Consider the following 18,993-nt stretch of genomic DNA (forward strand, 5'->3'; position numbering starts at 1 on the left):
AAAATTTTTTTAATTAAATAAAGTAAAACGCTAAAGAGTAAAAGGAGTGAGTGTGTAGATGAATAAGGTGGTATGTGATCTATAAGAGTAAGTGAATGGAATAGACAATAAATATTCCAAGAATTGGGAAAATGGAATCAATCATTTCTGGTCAGGATGAACAGGAAAAACTCCAGGCTGAGGGAGGCTTTAAAAACTCTTTAAAGAATGTTGAGGTTTTTAAGAAGGACTTCATTCTAGGAAGAAAGAGGAACATAAATAAAAGATTAGAAGCAAAAGGCAGAATATGTGGTTAGAGAAGTGAATGATGGAACAGACAGGGAAGAGGGCAGGGTTTGTGAAGGAGAAGCATGGAAGGCATGCTAGAAAGTATGAATATAGAGAGAGGTAATAGTGAAGTGTATGTCTTTTTTATTGTCATATGTTTACAATACAAAGAAAGAATCAGAGAGAAGAACATGTAGTTCTATTTTGTGACAAAGTCTATTCCATGGAGGTTGCTACTAATTACAGTGTTCTGAACTTTAACAGAGGATGGACATGTTGCATTCTCCAAATGATATATTTATTTCTGGTTCTACTTGCATTTCTACAGTGTATTTGTCTTAAGTTTTAACTTTTAAATAAACATGTGTATCATGACAAATAGAAGCAAACAAAAGCCAGTATTACAAATTCAAATATTTCATCTCAATCTTGAGATGTAAAGATCATCTAGGATAAAAAGCCTAACCTATAATTGAATTTTTTTTAGATAAAAGAACATAATAAGCAAGATTATTGTTACAAAGTTGCATGTGTAAGTAACACTTAGGAGTCCTAACAGGCAAAAATGCCCTGAGAAGCATGTGCGTGCGTGTTAAGTTGCTTCAGTCGTGTCCAACTATTAGTGACCCCATCGACTGTATGTAGTACCACTGCAGAGAGGGCACAAATCTGAATTAAAAATTTAACTTTCAGTGTTCCCACTGAGGGACGCTTAATCTCCCTGAGCCTGGTTTCTTCACTTGTTCAGTTCAGTTCAGTCACTCAGTTGTGTCTGATTCTTTGCGACCCCATGAACTGCAGCACACTATGCCTCCCTGTCCATCACCAACTCCCGGAGTCCACCCAAACCTATGTCCATTGTGTCGGTGATGCCATCCAGCCATCTCATCCTCTGTCATCCCCTTCTCCTCCTGCCCTCAATCTTTCCCAACATCAGGGTCTTTTCAAATGAGTCAGCTCTCCGCATCAGGTGGCCAAAGGATTGGAGTTTCAGCTTCAACATCAGTCCCTCCAATGAACACCCAGGACTGATCTCCTTTAGGATGGACTAGTTGGGTTTCCTTGCAGTCCAAGGGACTCTCAAGAGTCTTCTCCAGCACCACACTTAAAAAGCATCAATTCTTCGGCACTCAGCTTTCTTTATAGTCCAAATCTCACATCCATACACGACTACTGGAAAAACCATAGCCTTGACTAGACAGACCTTTGTTGGCAAAGTAATGTCTCTGCTTTTTAATATTCTGTCTAGGTTAGTCATAACTTTCCTTCCAAGGAGCAAGCGTCTTTTAATTTCATGGCTGCAGTCACCATCCGCAGTGATTTTGGAGCCCAGAAAAATAAAGTCAGCCACTGTTTCCACTGTTTCCTCATCTATTTGCCATGAAGTGATGGGACCGGATGCCATGATCTTAGTTTTCTGCATGTTGAGCTTTAAGCCAACTTTTTCACTCTCCTCTTTCACTTTCATCAAGAGGCTTTTTAGTTCCTCTTCACTTTCTGCCATAAAGGGGGTGGTGTCATCTGTATATCTGAGGTTATTGATATTTCTCCCGGCAATCACTTCTCATGATGTACTCTGCATATAAGTTAAATAAGCAGGGTGTCAGTATACAGCTGATATGGGAATTTTAATGCCAGTTTCACTGGGTTGGTGTGATGATTGAATGACAAAACCTAGTGAAAACATTTAGCACGGTCTAGCACAGAGCAGGCCCTCAATATGTCCTAATTTCTTCTCTGAATTTATAAGATGTATGTCACAGACTTTTTAAATTTTAAAATAAATGTTTTTTCCTAATTAGCATTATTGAAGTATAATTAACATACAATACACTGCACATATTTAAATTATACATTTGATAAGTTTTAACATATGCTTCTCAGGTAACTCAGCAATAAAGAATCTGCCTGCCAATGCAGGAGACGTGGTTTCGATCTCTGGGTTGGGAAGGTCCCCTGGAGGAAGGAATGGTAACTCAGTATTCTTGTCTAGAGAATCCACATGGACAGAGGAGCCTGATGGGCTACAGTCCACAGGATCACATAGAGTCAGACACAACTGAAGTGACTTAGCATTCACACATGGGGTAACAGAACATGGTTTTCAAGGATAGAACTGGCAATTTTGGTTGCCAACTGTTCTTTTTCTTCAATATTTTAAAATTATTTATTCTGCAATTTATTTAGAATCTAGGGGAAAATACATGTTAGTGCCTTTAAAAAAATTGGGGGTAGGAAATGCTCTCTATTGCAGAAATGAGCCATGGGCTATTTTAAAAAGTAAAAGCTATGTATATCAACATTAAAAATTAAGGAAAAGAAAAACACAAACAAAGAAGTAAAATATTATCCCAAGCCCATGACCTGGAAACAACCTTTGCTAACACTGTTGACCTTCCTTTCATAAATCTCTTAACAGATAGATAGATAGATAGATGATAGAAACTAATTTTACAAAAACAATTGGGACTTCCACTTCCAGATACAATAGAATAACAGGAACCAGATATACCCTCCTGCTGGAAGCAACTAAAGAAACAGATGACACGTATAAAAGAAAGATTTTCAGATATTGGACATTAGACAGCACAGGAAAGTGAACCCTGGAAAATGAGAAACAAACAAGATGAGCCTTAGAGTTTCCCCTGCTTACTGTCTAAGGAAAATTTCTAGGCTGCAGTGTAGGGAGGGGGAACCCAAGTAGGACCGTGATTGTCTCCCTGACTTGTAAGAAAATGTTGGCATCACAGGGAGGCCAGTTCAGCTAGAATTCAAGGTAGAACACTGAGGAAGAGCTTCACAGAGGGAAAGGGCTCCAAGAGGCTGTAGAGGGTTTCTCTGCTGCTGCTGCTGCTGCTGCTGCTAAGTCGCTTCAGTCGTGTCCGACTCTGTGCAACCCCATAGACAGCAGCCCACCAGGCTCCACCGTCCCTGGGATTCTCCAGGCAAGAACACTGGAGTGGGTTGCCATTTCCTTCTCCAGTGCATTAAAGTGAAAAGTGAAAGTGAAGTCGCTCAGTCGTGTCCGACTCTTGGCGACCCCATGGACTGCAGCCCAACAGGCTCCTCCGTCCATGGGATTTTCCAGGCAAGAGTACTGGAGTGGGGTGCCATTGCCTTCTCCTGAGGGTTTCTCTACTACTCCCAAATCTGCAGCTGAGTACTGATCAGCACATGCAGGTGAAGAAACCACCCAAGGACAGTGGAAGAACCATTAACAGTGATTAAAGATAGCAGTCAGAGTTACCCAGGGTTCAGAATAGTTTGTGTTCTCTTCAGCGAGAGAAAAAAAAACTCCTTGTAATTTACAGGATATTGAGTAGGGTACTCAAAGGGAATCACTTAAGTAGTGGTGAAAAATCAGCCCCAGAGTAAAGGCTGCTACTCTGATGCCACACAGCAAAGCATAAAAACAAGTGATTAAATCATTCCAACTGATCTAGCTGCATCCCAGAACAAAGTTTAAGAGTATTTATAGGAATACAGAAATATTCAGCTCTCAACAGGGAAAAATTTACAAAGACTGGCATCCAATTAAAAATTATCACGGATGTAGGAAAATGTGACTCATAATAAGGACAAGCAGTAATACATAGAAACAAACTCAGAAATGTCACAGATGATAGCATTCTTAGACAAGGACATTAAAATTTCTATTATAACCACACTGCATGTGTTCAAGAAGCTAGAAGAAAGATTGAGTCTGTTAAGCAGAGACATAAAATATATATTTATAAAATGAACTTCTAGAAATGAGTATGTGAGGTGAAGAAAAAAATGCACTGCATTGGACTAATAGTTGAAACCCTACAGAGGAAAAGATCAGTGAGTGAAACTGAAAACATAAAAGCTATCAAAAGCAAAACTCAAAGAGAAAAGAGTGTGGAGAAGGAGGGAGCACACCTTACCAAAGAAGATCTACATGTGGCGAAAACATATGAACTGCTCTACATCAGACATCATCAGGGAAATGCAAATTAAAACAATGATGAGATACCATTACATGCTGATTAGAGTGGCCAAAATTCAAAACACTGACAATAGCAAATGCTGACAAGGAAATGGAGACATAGGAGCCCTTATTCATTGCTTGTGAGAATGGAAAATTGTACAGCCACTTTGAAAGGCAGTTTGGTAGTTCCTTACAACCTAAACATGCTCTCATCATATGATCCAGCAATCAAGCTCCTTGGTATTTATCCAAAGGGGTTAAAAACTTAGGTCACAGAAAATCCTGCACCTGAAAGTTTAAAACAGCTTTATTCACTTGGAAGTAACTAAGATATGGTTGGATGGCATCACCAACTCAATGGACATGAGTTTGAGTAATCTCTGGGGAATTGGTGATGGACAGGGAGGCCTGATATGCTGCAGTCCATGGGGTCGCAAAGAGTTGGACATGACTGAGCAACTGAACTGAACTGAAGATATCTTTCAGTAGATGGAAAAAATAGATGAATAGATAAGTAAACTGTGATACATCCAGACAATGGGCTATTATTCAGTGCTAAAAGGAGATGAGCTATCCAGCTATGAAAAAACATGGAGGAAATTTGAATGTGTAAATCTGAATAACCTCTACAGTATTATGTGGCATTTTAGAAAAGGCAAAAACAAGCAAACAGTGAAAAATTGGTGGTTACTGGGGTTTAGGGGAGGGAGGAGAATGAATGGGCAGAACAGAGAAGTTTTTTAGGATAGTGAAACTGCTCTTATGATACTCTAATGTTGAATACATGTCATACATTTAAACCTATAGAATGTCCAATATGAGGATTGAACTCTATGGTAAACTATGGACTTTGTGTGATAATGATGTGTCAGTGTAAATTCATCAGTGTTAATACATGTGCCACTCTGGTGGAGGATGTCAATAGTAGGGGAAGTTATGTGTTTATGTAGACAGTATATGAAAACTCTGTATCTTCCATTCAGTTTTGCTTTATACCTAAAATTGCTTTAAAAAATAAAATAGATTCTTTTAAAAGTCAATCAGCTACAAGATAACTTTAGGCAGCTTAATATGCTTTTAATTGGAAGTGAAAAGGGGAAACAAAAAAATTTGCAAAAAGAATGGCAACTTTTCCAGATTAAAAAAAAATGTTTATTTATTTGGCTGTGTAGGGTCTTAGTTGTGGCACTTGGGAGCTTTGATCTTCTTTGTGGCATGCAGGATCTTTTGTTGTGGCATGCGAACTCTTAGTTGTAGCAGGTGGAATCTAGTTCCCTGACCAACAATCGAACCCAGGCCTCATTCATTGGGAACTCAGTCTTAGCCACTGTTGGGAGCGTGGAGTCTTAGCCACTAGACCACCAGAGAAGTCCCTTAATTTTTCCAAATTTAATGAAAACTTCAGACCCACAAAACTAACAGAAAACTCCAAACGTAAAAAAATTGAAAGCACATTACACTAACACACATTACAATGAAATTATTTAAAGCCAATGATAAAAAGATAATCTTAAAAGCCATCAGAGAGGAAAAAGATATATTTAATATAAAGGAATAAATAAAAATGACCTCAGATTTTGTTTGGAAACAATGCAAGCCAACAGCATAATATATTTTAAAGTAGAATTCTATACCATGAAAAAATATCTTTCAAATAAAGGTAAAATAATAACTATCTTTTACATTAAAAAATCAGAGAATTCATTACCAGCAGAATTATACTATAAGAGATATTACAGGAAGTCCCCAGGTTAAAGGAAAATGATACCAGATGAAAATCTGGATCTGTTCAAAGGAATGGAAAGTGTGGGAAATGATGGATATGACGGTAAGTGCAATTAAAAATATTTTCCATCTCTTTTGGAGAAGGAAATGGAAGAGTCGGGCATGACTGAGCAACTATCACTCACTCCATCTCTTTAAAAATAATTGTTTAAAGCAAATACAACAGCATTGTGTTTGGAGGTTTATAACAGATGTGGACATAAAATGTATGAAAGTAACAGTCCTAAAGGAGGAATACGGAGGAGAAGTGTTGTAAGTTTTACGTATCATGCATGAAGTGATGTGATACTACTTGAAAGTAGACCAGTAAGTCAAAGATGTAAACTGTAAACCCCAATCTAAGGACTAAGAACCTAATCAACAACAACTACAAAATTCAGAGTTACAGCTTATAAACCAATTAAGGAGGTAAAACGGCACCATAAAATATATAAAGTAATGCAAAAGAAGACAGACAGAGGGGTAAAGGCAATTCAATGGAGAAAAGACAGTCTCTTCAGCAGATGCTACTGAGATGATGGGATATTCATGTGTGAAAAAAGGAACCTTGGTTCAGACTTACTACTAACAAAAATTATCTCAAAAGGGATCAGAGACAAATGTAAAATCTAAACCTGCAAAACACAGGTGAAAAATCTTTCTGACCATGGGTAAAGCAAGTATTTCTTAGATTGAAACCATAAATAATCCATTACAGAATTGGACATCTTCAATATTGAGAACTTCTAGAATGAAAATAGAAGCCACAGACTAAAAAAGTCTTCGCAAATCACTTATCTGATAAAAGACTTGTATACGTAATATAAGAAGAACACTATAAAGGCAATGATGAAAAAATGATCAACCACTTAAAAAATGAGCAGATGATTCAAAAGAAATTTCTTCAACGTGAGTATGCAGGTGGCAAATAACCACATGAAAAAATGACAGTATCATTAGTTATTGGCGAAATGAAAATTTAAACCACAAAAAATTAAAGAACCTTATACACCTATTAGGATGGCTAAAATTAAAGAGACTGGAACTCAAATGCATTCTGTTAAATGAAAGAAGCTAGGAAAAACAGTAAATACTGCATGATTCCATTTATATCAAATTCTTAAGAATACAGACTAATCTATAGTGAGAGAAGGCAGATCACAGGTTGTCTGCGACTAGATGTGGGAGGCAAGAGAGGGTATGAAAGATGATTATAAAGGGCACAAGGAAACTTTGGAGAGTAGATGGTTAGCATCTTGATTGTGATGATGTTTTCCCGGATATATGCATATGTCCAAAGTTCCTACATTGTATGCTTTAAATCTACACAGTTTTTTCTGGGTCATTTATACCTCAGTAAGGCTGTAAAAATTAAAAAAAGTCACAAGATTAAGAATAATTATAATAAACATGGTGTGCACACAGTTCAGTACTCAGAGGGGAAATCCAGACCAGGGTATCCGAAGGACACATCACGCAAGGCACTCCTCACTTCTCCCAAAGTCCCCTGTACTAGTTGTCCTAATCAGAGGGTCACTAGTCAGACCTTCTACTGTTGCGACACTTGTTTTCGGGGAAGTCTGCATCCTGCTATGAGTCTGAGGTCTGGGGCCACTCTCAGCACCCTCGTTCTGGCAGAGCTTCCCACTGTGATTGACTTCTGTGTGTCGTGGTCTGTGGTTTAGACACAAGGCCATTTTCTTGTTTTATTAGTGTAAGAGGTCCCCCCCACCCCGCTCCTGTTTTCCATTATGTCTCTGGGCTTTAAGTGACTGAGTGGAGCAAAAGTTCCTTTACACACACACACACACACACACACACACACACACACACACTTCTCTGACCGAAGTCATTCAAATGCTTCTGAACAGTTGGGAATGTGTTTGTTGTTTCCTGTCTTCCCAGACTGTAGCCAAGGGCAGGGCTGATCTAGAGTAAATATATGTTGAATCACTAAAATTTCCAGTTAAATGTCTCCCCACCTCTTTCATCTACGCTGGGGCTCTTCTCACACGTGCTACCATTTTCTCTTTGGATGACTGAACCAGCCTCCAAACTGGCCTCCTCTCCTCTGGCCTTGTTCCCTTGAGCTACTTCTATGCTTTGCAACAGAATGATCTTATTATATTACAAATCTGAGCATGCCACTCAAAGGAGTCCTTTACTCTTAGGATAGGGTCCAGGCATTCAATAAATGTTGGTTAAGTGAAAGACCGTGGGGCTTCAGGAGCCTCAGGTCCCAAGATGGAGCTGAGATTGGTCTTTGAGTTATCATATCTCTTGGCAGTTTATTAAATCTTTCTTTGCTTCAGCTTTTCTGTATGTATATGCCTACTTGTGAGTGTAAAACAAATACAGGATACTGGATGAATGTGTTGATTCATGTCTGCCAAGAGGAAGATGCCAAGATAGGATTAACCATGCAAGGGGTTTGTTGAGAACAGGAGCAGAGAAAGCTGGGAGTAGCCTCCCTACTATATAGGAGGTCTGGCACTTAAAGAAGGAGAACGGGAAGGAGGGGTTGCAGACCAAGTGCAGTTCCGAGAAAGCCTTGGCCAGACCAATGGGAAGTCCTGTAACAAAGTTGTGCATAGGGAGTATCCTGTCTCTGACTAGAAAGGGCTGTGTTAGTACCCACACCAGCTTCACTCACTGGGTGGGAGCAACCTGCAGGAAGTGTGGCCTCAACACCAAGAAGGTGGTGGATCTAGAGGAGCTATTGCTTCCTGAGCAGAAGATCCAACCAGCACATTTCCAGCTGCTACAAGTCAGAGTCCTTAAAGTTAGGAGACCAGGTATTAAGTCAACACGAGGAAAAAGTCAGCTGTCAGTTGTTTAAGGACTATCTATTTAGCATGTGGATTTCATGTCATTAACTCAACAGCCTTGCTTTTTAAGTTTCTTCTTCTGCTACATTCCTTTTATTCTTTTCACTACTCATGAGTACCTTTACACAGAGACCGGCAGGAACAGAGAAGCAAGGAGTCACGCCATTTTTTTTTTTTTTCCCTGCTGTTGAGGACCAAATTGCTGGACCAAAAGTATGACCTCCCTCATCTTTGTTTTTCTAACTTTTCATTTTTTGGAAATGCTTTTCTCTTCCTCTTAATATTTAAATTATAGCATGCAGCAAAGTGTCTATACAGTTATTTATATCTAAAGATGATGTCAAATTAGATTTTGGTAGACAGTTTTAAAGTCCCAGGTCTCCATTAACACAGATAAAATAGCAATACTACATCATTATTATCTCCTGAGAGTCCCTTGGACTGCAAGGAGATCCAACCAGTCTGTTCTAAAGAAGATCAGTCCTGGGTGTTCACTGGAAGAACTGATGCTAAAGCTGAAACTCCAATACGTTGGCCACCTCATGCGAAGAGTTGACTCATTGGAAAAGACCTTGATGTTGGGAGGGATTAGGGGCAGCAGGAGAAGGGGACGACAGAGGATGAGATGGCTGGATGGCATCACCGACTCGATGGACATGAGTTTGAGTAAACTCCGGGAGTTGGTGATGGACAGGGAGGCCTGGCATGCTGCGATTCACAGGGTTGCAAAGAGTCGGACATGACTGAGCGACTGAACTGAACTGAACTGAACTGATACTTCATCTTTTATTGGCATTTCCTTAAACTACTGATTTTCCTGTGGTTTTCAAATTCAAAATGAAAAGGATGCTCCCCCCAAACCAGTATCACCAGTGCTTCTTCCATACTTAGAAGAAAACAAGTTCTTAAGAGTGCTTTTATTTCTTAAAGCACTTAGGATTCATTCAGGAAGTTACTTGAGCTGGGTCCAGACAAAGGAGTAGACCATCCAACTCCTGACATTTTCCAGGGCTGTGTGTCCAGAACTTGGTGACCCAATTCTTCTCAGTTGGCCTATATTCAGCTGAGCAAATCATCAGGCTTATGAGGCGTTTTGTTTTCTTAAAAAACCAAAAACCACTCTTCTAAAGAAAATGAAGCATTAAATAAAATATGCCACTATAATCTTGTGTAATCTTAAAAGTTGGCAGGACTGGTCTATAAAAACAAGCCTGAAAGCCAAGGCAAATAGGCCTACAAAGCAGTCAAACCTGGTGGGGGGCGGGGATGTTGCTGAAGGAGGCCTGCCATGTGGTAAGAGCCAAACCAAACTCTTGATCTGGATTCCTTAGTTAAGCACACCTAACAGTCAGGAGGAAGGTATGATCACCAAAGGACAGAATTAAGGTGTGATAGAACGGTGGCTTTTCCATACCTTCTTAATGGAAGGCAGTATTTTTAAAGTTAGAGATGAAAGTGAATATAGTAATTGAAAGAGAAGGATATTTTCATGTAGATGCACATAGGTGTTCCAGGCTCCTCATATACATGGAAGGCACAAATGAAGCTTATTTTGTGTCCAATCTGGTCCCGGATGCCATGGATGAGAGATGGCACACAATTTTTAAATTTAATCCTTGTGTCCTTATGAAGACTGTGTTACTATCTCCATTTTACAGATAAGCAAACTAAGTCTCAGCCAGGGAATAAAAGTAGCCTAAAACTGTACAACTAGTCACCAATGGATTCAAGACTCAAACTCAATGTGTCTACCTCAAAACCCCAGGTTTTTCTGATATACAGTACCGTAATGCCTCCAAAGAAGTCGAAAGGTGCATCATAATTTTCCACTATCCACTGTTTGCTTGAGAAGATAGATAAATTTGTGAAATAACTACAGCATAGTTTTATACTTATATGAAATATAAATATATTTGAGTATGAGACTGTAGTCTGAGGACTGCAAGAAGGAAACACTGTGCTGCTTCTCCAAGGGTAAATAGATTTCCCCTGTGCCCCCTCTTCAGCTCCAGACCTCCCTCATCCTGACCTTCACACCCCTCAAGAACCTGCAGGCCCTCAGGTGAGCCACCGCTCCCTGCCCTGACTTCATCAGCTGGTCCACCTCAGCCACGCTGTCAGCACCCACCCTCCTTGTCTTCTTCCCCATCAGGCCCTGCACTCCCCTCCCTCCCTCTTGCCTGCCCACTCCCTCCTCAGGATCTCTGCTCCCTTATGACCACAACCGCAGTCTTCACTGAGTTCCTTCTCCTCAGGCCCTGAAGGTACTAAAATCTCTTCAAATTTACAAAAGCCCTCCAAGAAACTGCTTCCCAATACTAGCACTTTTTTCATCCTTTGACCTTTCTAAGTCAAGCTTCTTGGGACTAGATTACTTTATTTCCCCTGTATTCCTTAATTTATCCTGTTCAAATTTCTATCCCTTGGATCTAGCCAAGATCACTTCATAATTACCAAGTTTTAGAATCTTCTGGGTTGTTAATTTTCAGCCTCTTCCTATTAACCTGCTCCTCCTGGTTAAGATCTCCCCGTTTTTGTCATACTCTTTATCACCCTCTTCTCGTCATTTCCTTCAGCGTTGTAAATACTACAGTGCCCCCAGACTCTTGTCTCCACCTCTCCTGTTCTTGATCATAAGCACACTTCCCCTAACCAGCTCATCTTCTTTCAGAGCTGGAATTCTCACAGATATTCTGTATTCATTCAGTCCAGACCGCTTTCCTGGACTCCAGCTTCTTTATACAGCCCCCACTGGGTGTCCCTCAGTCTTTTCAAATTCAATGTGTCTAAAAGTAGAATTCCTTACCTTATATTCCAAACCCCTGACCGCCTCCCCTATTGCTCATCTTCATCAGCATGACACCTCTGTGAACCACTTTACCTATGTCAAGACCTGAAAACTACCCAAGATGACCTCTCTCTCTCCCTCTCTCTCACTTCCCTTGCTCTTCATCCCCTCCTAAATATTACTCGTAATTTCATGTCCTGTTCAGCAGGTCTTGGTTTTTCGAGCTTGTGTCCAAACTCTTCCTTCCCCAGTCCATCCCTCATGTCACTTGGGAATTACCATTATAAAGCCTATAATTTTGGAGTCCTTATCACCCACAGGCCTTCATATAGTATACATATTCCCAAGGACTTCATATGGTATACAAATTCCTCTATTATCTACCCATCTTATCTTTCTAACCCCATTGTTTTACACTCTTCCCTATAATTAGTTTACAGCATTTCCCCAAAGACTCATGCTTCCCTCCCCTCTGCCCCTTTCCTTTGTATATGTTGTCCTTTCTGTCTGGAATTCCCCTCTCCCTCTTATTTTCCCAGTGAAATTATTCATTAAGAATGATCTTAAATACTACCCTCTACATAAACCTCCCCCTGATTCTTTATATGAGACCCTTTTTCTAAGCAACCATCATTTCTTATAGTCATCTCTACTGGTATATTTGTTCCAAACGATCACAATCTTTTCCCTTTGGGGCTGTCTTCTGCTCTAGACTGTGATCTCATTCAGAGTAGAGAACTCAATTTCATCTTCATCCAGCTGGATTTTCAACAGCACATGAAAATGTAGTGAATTTCCTTTCATTAATATCTGTAAGATATATATAAAGTAGTATTAATTGCGCTTATTGATATCAGTTCATTTTTTGTTCAATTCTTCATTGAATAGCTTTCTATTGGTGTGTGTGTGTGTGTGTATATATATATATGTACACCTTACCTACTCTTCTAGATTATCAAAATTTTGGAGTCTTTTACTTTTACCAATTATCTTAGGGTAGATCATGCCTCTTGTAAATCTAGATAACCAGATCAAGATATTGCAAGTATTTTTACTAGGCCTGTGATATTGTACTGGGCTAGGAAATTCAAAGGTAAATCATGAAACCAAACATTTTTTATGATTACAAGAATTCTGAACCAAATAAGGAGGAAAAAATGTTTGATTTTAAGCTAATTAATTCATATTCCCAGTTCTTACAGGTTAGTCCACTGACTTTGCATTCAGAGCTTTTATTTGTCACTTTGAATGTCTCATAAACATAATATTTCTGTCATTATCATCTGATACATGCTTGTGTAAGTGTACTCATTGATTTTCAATTATTATAACAAAATTTAATGAAAAAGTATATGATGTATGTTTTTTACTACTGCATTGATTTGTTGCTGTTATAATGGTCACTAAGTCATGTCTGACTCTTTGCAACCCTGTAGACAGTAGTATGCCAGGCTCCTCTGTCCTGCACTATCTCCCGGAGCTTGCTCAAATTCATGTCCATTGAGTCATTGATGCTATCTAACCATCTCATCCTCTGCAACCTTTTTCTTCTTTTGCTTTCAATCTTTCCCAGCATCAAAGTCTTTTCCAATGAGTCAGCACTTCGTATCAGGTGGCCAAAGGATTGGAGCTTCAGCATCAATCCTTCCAATGAATATTCAGGACTGATTTCCCTTAGGATTGACTGGTTTGATCTCCTTGCTGTCTGAGGAATTCTTAAGAGTCTTCTCCAGCACCACAATTCAAAAACATCAGTTCTTCAGCACTCACTCTTCTTTATGGTCCAACTCTTACATCCATACATGACTACTGGAAAAACCATAGCTTTGACTAGATGGACCTTTGTCAGCAAAGTGATGTTTCTGTTGCTTAATACGCTGTCTAGGTTTGTCATAGCTTTTCTTCCAAGGAACAAGCTTCTTCTCATTTTATGGCTGCAGTCACCATCTGCAGTGATTTTGGAGCTCAAGAAAATAAAATCCGTCACTGCTTCCACTTTTCCCCACCTATTTGCCATGAAATGATAGGACCAGATGCCAGTGACATCTTCTAGAGGAAAGGGTCAAGAGCTGGTGTGTTGGGGTCAAGAGTCAGGGACACGACTGTTCTATGTCCAAGTTGGAACAGGACACTCAGCAGAGGATCTAAAGAGTGGAACACACGAAGTCTGAGAAAGCAGGACAAGAAGACGCATGCTCCAGAGACAAGGAGAGCATCTGGACAGCTCCAGAGCAGCCTGACTGTCTCAGCAAGATCAGGCTCAGCTGCTGCTTCCATAGGCTCCTGACAAACCTGCCTTGAATTGAAGGATTAGTCCACTTTGCCTAGAGCAAATACAGTTGTTCAAAAGATGGAACTTTTAGAGGTTCTTATGAGTTTTTGCAGTCTGGAACAGTTACTTCAAATATTTATCCAGATGCAAATTCCTTGGATCATTGTTTTAGAATGAACTTTATTAACTAAACTTGTTCCAGGAAAATTCTATAATCAGTTTTGTTATTAAGAAACTTCGTTTTCATTTGATGCATTCCTTTCTTCCTTCATTTATTCATTTCTGGGATTTGATCCAAACCTTATATAAAGCATTCACAGAAAGAAAGAAAACAAGTGGCGTCTTTATATAAACTATTCAAAAAGGAAATGAAGCCACCCAAATGTGACCTATGCCATCTGTGGCCTGTGATAAATAGCAAAACTACAGTTATGTTTTTTCTTTAAATGTTAACTATAAAATATAAAATCCTTTTTATCAGTACCAGATGTCAGGCATGCTTATTAAAATGCCATAGTTTATTAAATAGCATCATTTTATACTCACTGAACTAGTAAAAGTTGTTTGTTTGTTGTTTTTTTTTTTTTGCATTTAGGTTAAATGTCTGAAATTATGCATTACCTACTATTTCTGTTCAAGTATCTGAATCCTATACTTGAGAATATATACAAAATCCTATATTTGTACATATACCAAAATGTACATTTAGAAGTAGAAAAATTTATACATCATGGGCTGAATCAAAATATTTTTCAATCCACAAAAGTAGATTTTCATTTGACTCTTATGTTTCAGATGTATTGAAATTTTCATATAGCACTAAACAAAAATTACTTTCTATATCTCAGGTGTAAAAGAAATGAGTGAAGATGAAATGAAAACAAAGAGTAAATATTGAATTATACATTCTCTCTAGTTTTTTTAGCAGCTTTTTCTTTGGCTTTCATAATACAGTTATTTGTGAGGAAATGTGTTGGTTTCTGTTCCTCCCCACAGTCCCACTAAGAATTACTACAGCTTTTTCTCAGCCTGAGTCAGGGGAGGAATAACTTTGACAGTTCAGTAGGAATCACTATAAAGAATTTTTACAAAAATCGAAAGTTTCGGAAACTTATCTACAAGGCCATATTTGGAATATTTTGAAATCAAAATTAAAGTAATAATGGAAATTTAGTATGGTAATTAAAGAACATTAAATTTTCATCTTATTTCTTCATTAACTGATACTGTGATTGAAACTTTTAGGTCTCCTTGAAATAGCTCTGAAATCACAGATTATAATACTTTAAAGTACTTGTTCTTCTTTTTCATTTTTACATATAGTTTGTGCATGATCTTTTAAGGAGCTAACATGAGGGAGATTAGGAAAAGGTTTTTCTGTTTGTTTTTTTGAGATATAAAACTACCTATCTCACAGTCAACGAGTCTTAAGTTATTTGAGCCAGAGTCAGTGTATAATATATCCCTTATATTTGTCTAAAGAAACCAGCTTTCCAGTGGTAACCTGGTGATTAGCTTTATCAGCTTATTTCTACTTAGACATTATTCTGTAATGTTTAAATCAGGGTCACTGCAAAATATGGTTTACTGAGTTTGAAACCAGCAGGTGTATTCTGGACAGAGTAAAGAGCAAATAGTAAAATGGCTTACATGTTTTCGTAAGAGTTTATTTACTTTGGGATTTTATCTGCTGCTTTTAGTTTTAAAGGCTTACTACAAGGACACTAGGAACAAATGGGCCCTTTGTATTTCAGGAACAGCAGGTGATGAAACAGCTTTTTGCTTTCACTTGGACAATAATAGTCAATGTATTTATTGACTTGATTGATCATCACAAGCCCCAAGGGCCATTGCTTCCCAATAAAAATTATCTGGATGTTTTTATGATTGTCTAGAGTTGTTCTATTCATTTAGTCTACGTATTTGTCTATGTGACAAGGGATGCATATCTGCATTTCATCCAGATTTCATACATTTGTTCCAAAAAGCAATTGTCTACTAAATACATGTTCATAAAACCAATTCCTAAAATGTTGTTATTCTTAGACTGTCTGTGTGAACACGGCTTTATAATTACTATGACTTTACCAGTATTAAAAACTTAACACCTTCTGGGAATCTCACCAGATGAAGCAAGTAATTCAAACATACTTCAAAGAACTTTACTAGGATTTATCCATGAGATAATTGTAACTATTCTCAGTAAGTTCATTCACTCAGTCATGTCCAACTCTTTGCGACCCCATGGACTGCAGCACACCAGGCTTCCCTATCCATCACCAACTCCCAGAGCTTGCTTAAACTCATGTCCATCAAATTGGTGATGCCATCCAACCATCTCATCCTCTGTTGTCCCCTGTTATTCACTCTCCTCTTTCATTTTCATCAAGAGGCTCTTTAGTTCTTCTTCGCTTTCTGCCATAAGGGTGGTGCCATCTGCATATTTGATGTTATTGATATTTCTTGTGGCAATCTTGATTCCAGCTTGCACTTCTAACCATTCTAGAGTTCTTGAATCTCCAGAGGGATAATTACCTGCCCTTAACCATCTATCCCACAAAGAGAAAGGGTCAAACACCCAACATAGTGCTAGACATGAGTGTTTCTATATGTTAGCTAAACACTCAACAAATAATAAAATATCCAGAGAAATAATCCATTTGTTGCCTGGAGATTTTTCATCTAATTGCCCTGGCATCAGTGAATGCCATTATCCCACCTTCTTTTCTCTTCCTTCTTCATGCTTCTGGAGATGACTGTAATCTCATGATGACTTTCAGTTCAGTTGCTCAGTCGTGTCTGACTCTTTGTGACCCCATGAATTGCAGCATCCCAGACCTCCCTGTCCATCATCAACTCCCAGAGTTCACCCAAACTCATGTCCATCGAGTCGGTGATGCCATCCAGCCATCTCATCCTCTGTCGTACCCTTCGCCTCCTGCCCCTAATCCCTCCTAGCATCAGAGTCTTTTCCAATGAGTCAACTCTTTGCATGAGGTGGTGAAAGTACTGGAGTTTCAGCTTTAGCATCATTCCTTCCAAGGAACACCCAGGACTGATCTCCTTTAGAATGAACTGGTTGGATCTCCTTGCAGTCCATGATGACTTTGGGGAGTATAAATAATTATCTCCAGGTTAGTAGCAGTTCTTTTATTATCTGCCCATAAGTCATATTTTGGATCTTAGATTTATTCTATTCGGATTTCCAAACAGAGGGGTTTGAAGTGTAAGGTAGTGGGAGTTTAAACCTAACAAGTAACAACAGGCTATGTGCATCTAGAGATTTCTTTGTGTGTTTTTAATTGTGGAAAAATACATAAAACATAAACTTTATTATCTTAACCACTGAAGCGTACACTTCAATGGCATAAGTACATTCACATTGTTGTGTGATCCTCCATCCCCAAGACTCTTTTCATCTTAAAACTATACCCACTAAACAGCAGCTCCCTATTCTCTCTTCCTCCCAGCCTCATCACCTAGTGAGTTTTAATGAAAATGATTATGGGAAAATATTGTTGAATATCCATAAAGAAATGTATGTTCATCATCACATTTATAAATTTTTTAGAGCTGACATAGTACAGGAAATATATATATGTATGTATATTTAATATTTGTCTCATCATTTTTCCTGGGAAAGGAGTGTCCATAGCTATACTTCTGCATCTAATTTGTCATGTACCATTGAAATGGTTAACATGCATTAGGGGTTCATTTCAAATATCTCCAATGTCTTTAAAATTTAGTAATATTTTTCTTTTTTTATTTTTCAAGAACACTAATTTTTGTTGCTTTAATTTTAGGCATTTAATTTCTACTTTTTTCTCATCATGACAACATTAATATTTTTAATATTAATTAAAATTAATTAATTTGGCTTCCCAGATGGCGCCAGTGATAAAGAACCCACTGGCTAACGCAGGAGACGTGAGAGATACAGGTTCAGTCCCTGGGTCAGGGAGATCCCCTGGAGAAGGGCATGGCAACTCACGCCAGTACTTTTGCCTGGAGAATCTCGGACAGAGGAGCCTGACAGGCTACAATCTATAGGATCCAAAGAGCTGGACATGACTAAAACGACCTAGCAAGCACACAAGCACATATATTTACCAGATTCAAGCTCTGCACCTTTTAATGCATCATTCTGCATTTAGAACTAAATGATACTTGACCATACATTTGTTGAGTACTTCTGTTTATCTGGAAATCCCTATTGCATTTATCTATTTTGGAATCAAGCAATCTGACTTTTAGTTTCTTCTGTCGATTATTATTATTGTTGCTGCTGCTGCTAAGTCGCTTCAGTCGTGTCCAACTCTGTGCAATCCCATAGACGGCAGCCCACCAGGCTCCCCTGTCCCTGGAATTCTCCAGGCAAGAATACTGGAGTGGGTTGCCATTTCCTTCTCCAATGCATGAAAGTGAAAAATGCATGAAGTCACTCAGTCGTGTCCGACTCTTAGGGACCTCATGGACTGCAGCCTCCCAGGCTCCTCCGTCCATGGGATTTTCCAGGCAAGAGTACTGGAGTAGGGTGCCATTGCCTTCTCCCAATTATTATTATTATTGTCATTATTAATGTGTGAGTAGCTCTGTTAGCACTCAATCTCAAGGACTAGATGAGGAAGTCTACTTACTTTTGTTTCCTTTTTTAAGCCCTCAAGCTGACATTTCCCTGCAGGACTTGCTCTTAGCTCATAACTGAGAATTTTTAAACAATTGAAGAATCCTGCTGGGTTATTTCTATGTTGAATGGTTATTGAAACATTATTATGATATTTTAAATAATTACTAATGTTTTATTATATTCATGTAACAAAACTTATCTACTTTATAATTTTATTTTACTTGCTATTCCAAGTCAAATAGTCATTAGATATATTTGCTTCCAAATCAAGTGAGACCCATGTAAATATGATGCACTATTCTCATTGATTGAGTTCTCTTTAGAGCAGGAAGTAGTCACCTACTTGATATTACTTGAGAAATGTGGAGAGAGCTTTCTCCTCTGTCTCACACTATCTCGAGTTTTATCATTAGAGATTCAGTACTTGGTGTTTGTCATCAGATGGTGCCCTTTAAAATGTGAATATACTTGGGAAAATTGACTCTTCTTAAT

At 38.6% G+C, this 18,993-nt stretch overlaps 1 protein-coding gene across 5 annotated transcripts in view; it reads left to right on the plus strand.

Annotated features, from left to right (window-relative positions):
* STARD13 (StAR related lipid transfer domain containing 13) overlaps positions 1–18,993 on the plus strand; it is a 573,794-nt gene that overhangs the window by 249,962 nt on the left and 304,839 nt on the right. The window lies entirely within an intron of this gene.

The sequence above is a fragment of the Ovis aries genome, chromosome 10 (genome assembly GCF_016772045.2).
Source record: "Ovis aries strain OAR_USU_Benz2616 breed Rambouillet chromosome 10, ARS-UI_Ramb_v3.0, whole genome shotgun sequence".
Classification (NCBI taxonomy): Eukaryota; Metazoa; Chordata; class Mammalia; order Artiodactyla; family Bovidae; genus Ovis; species Ovis aries.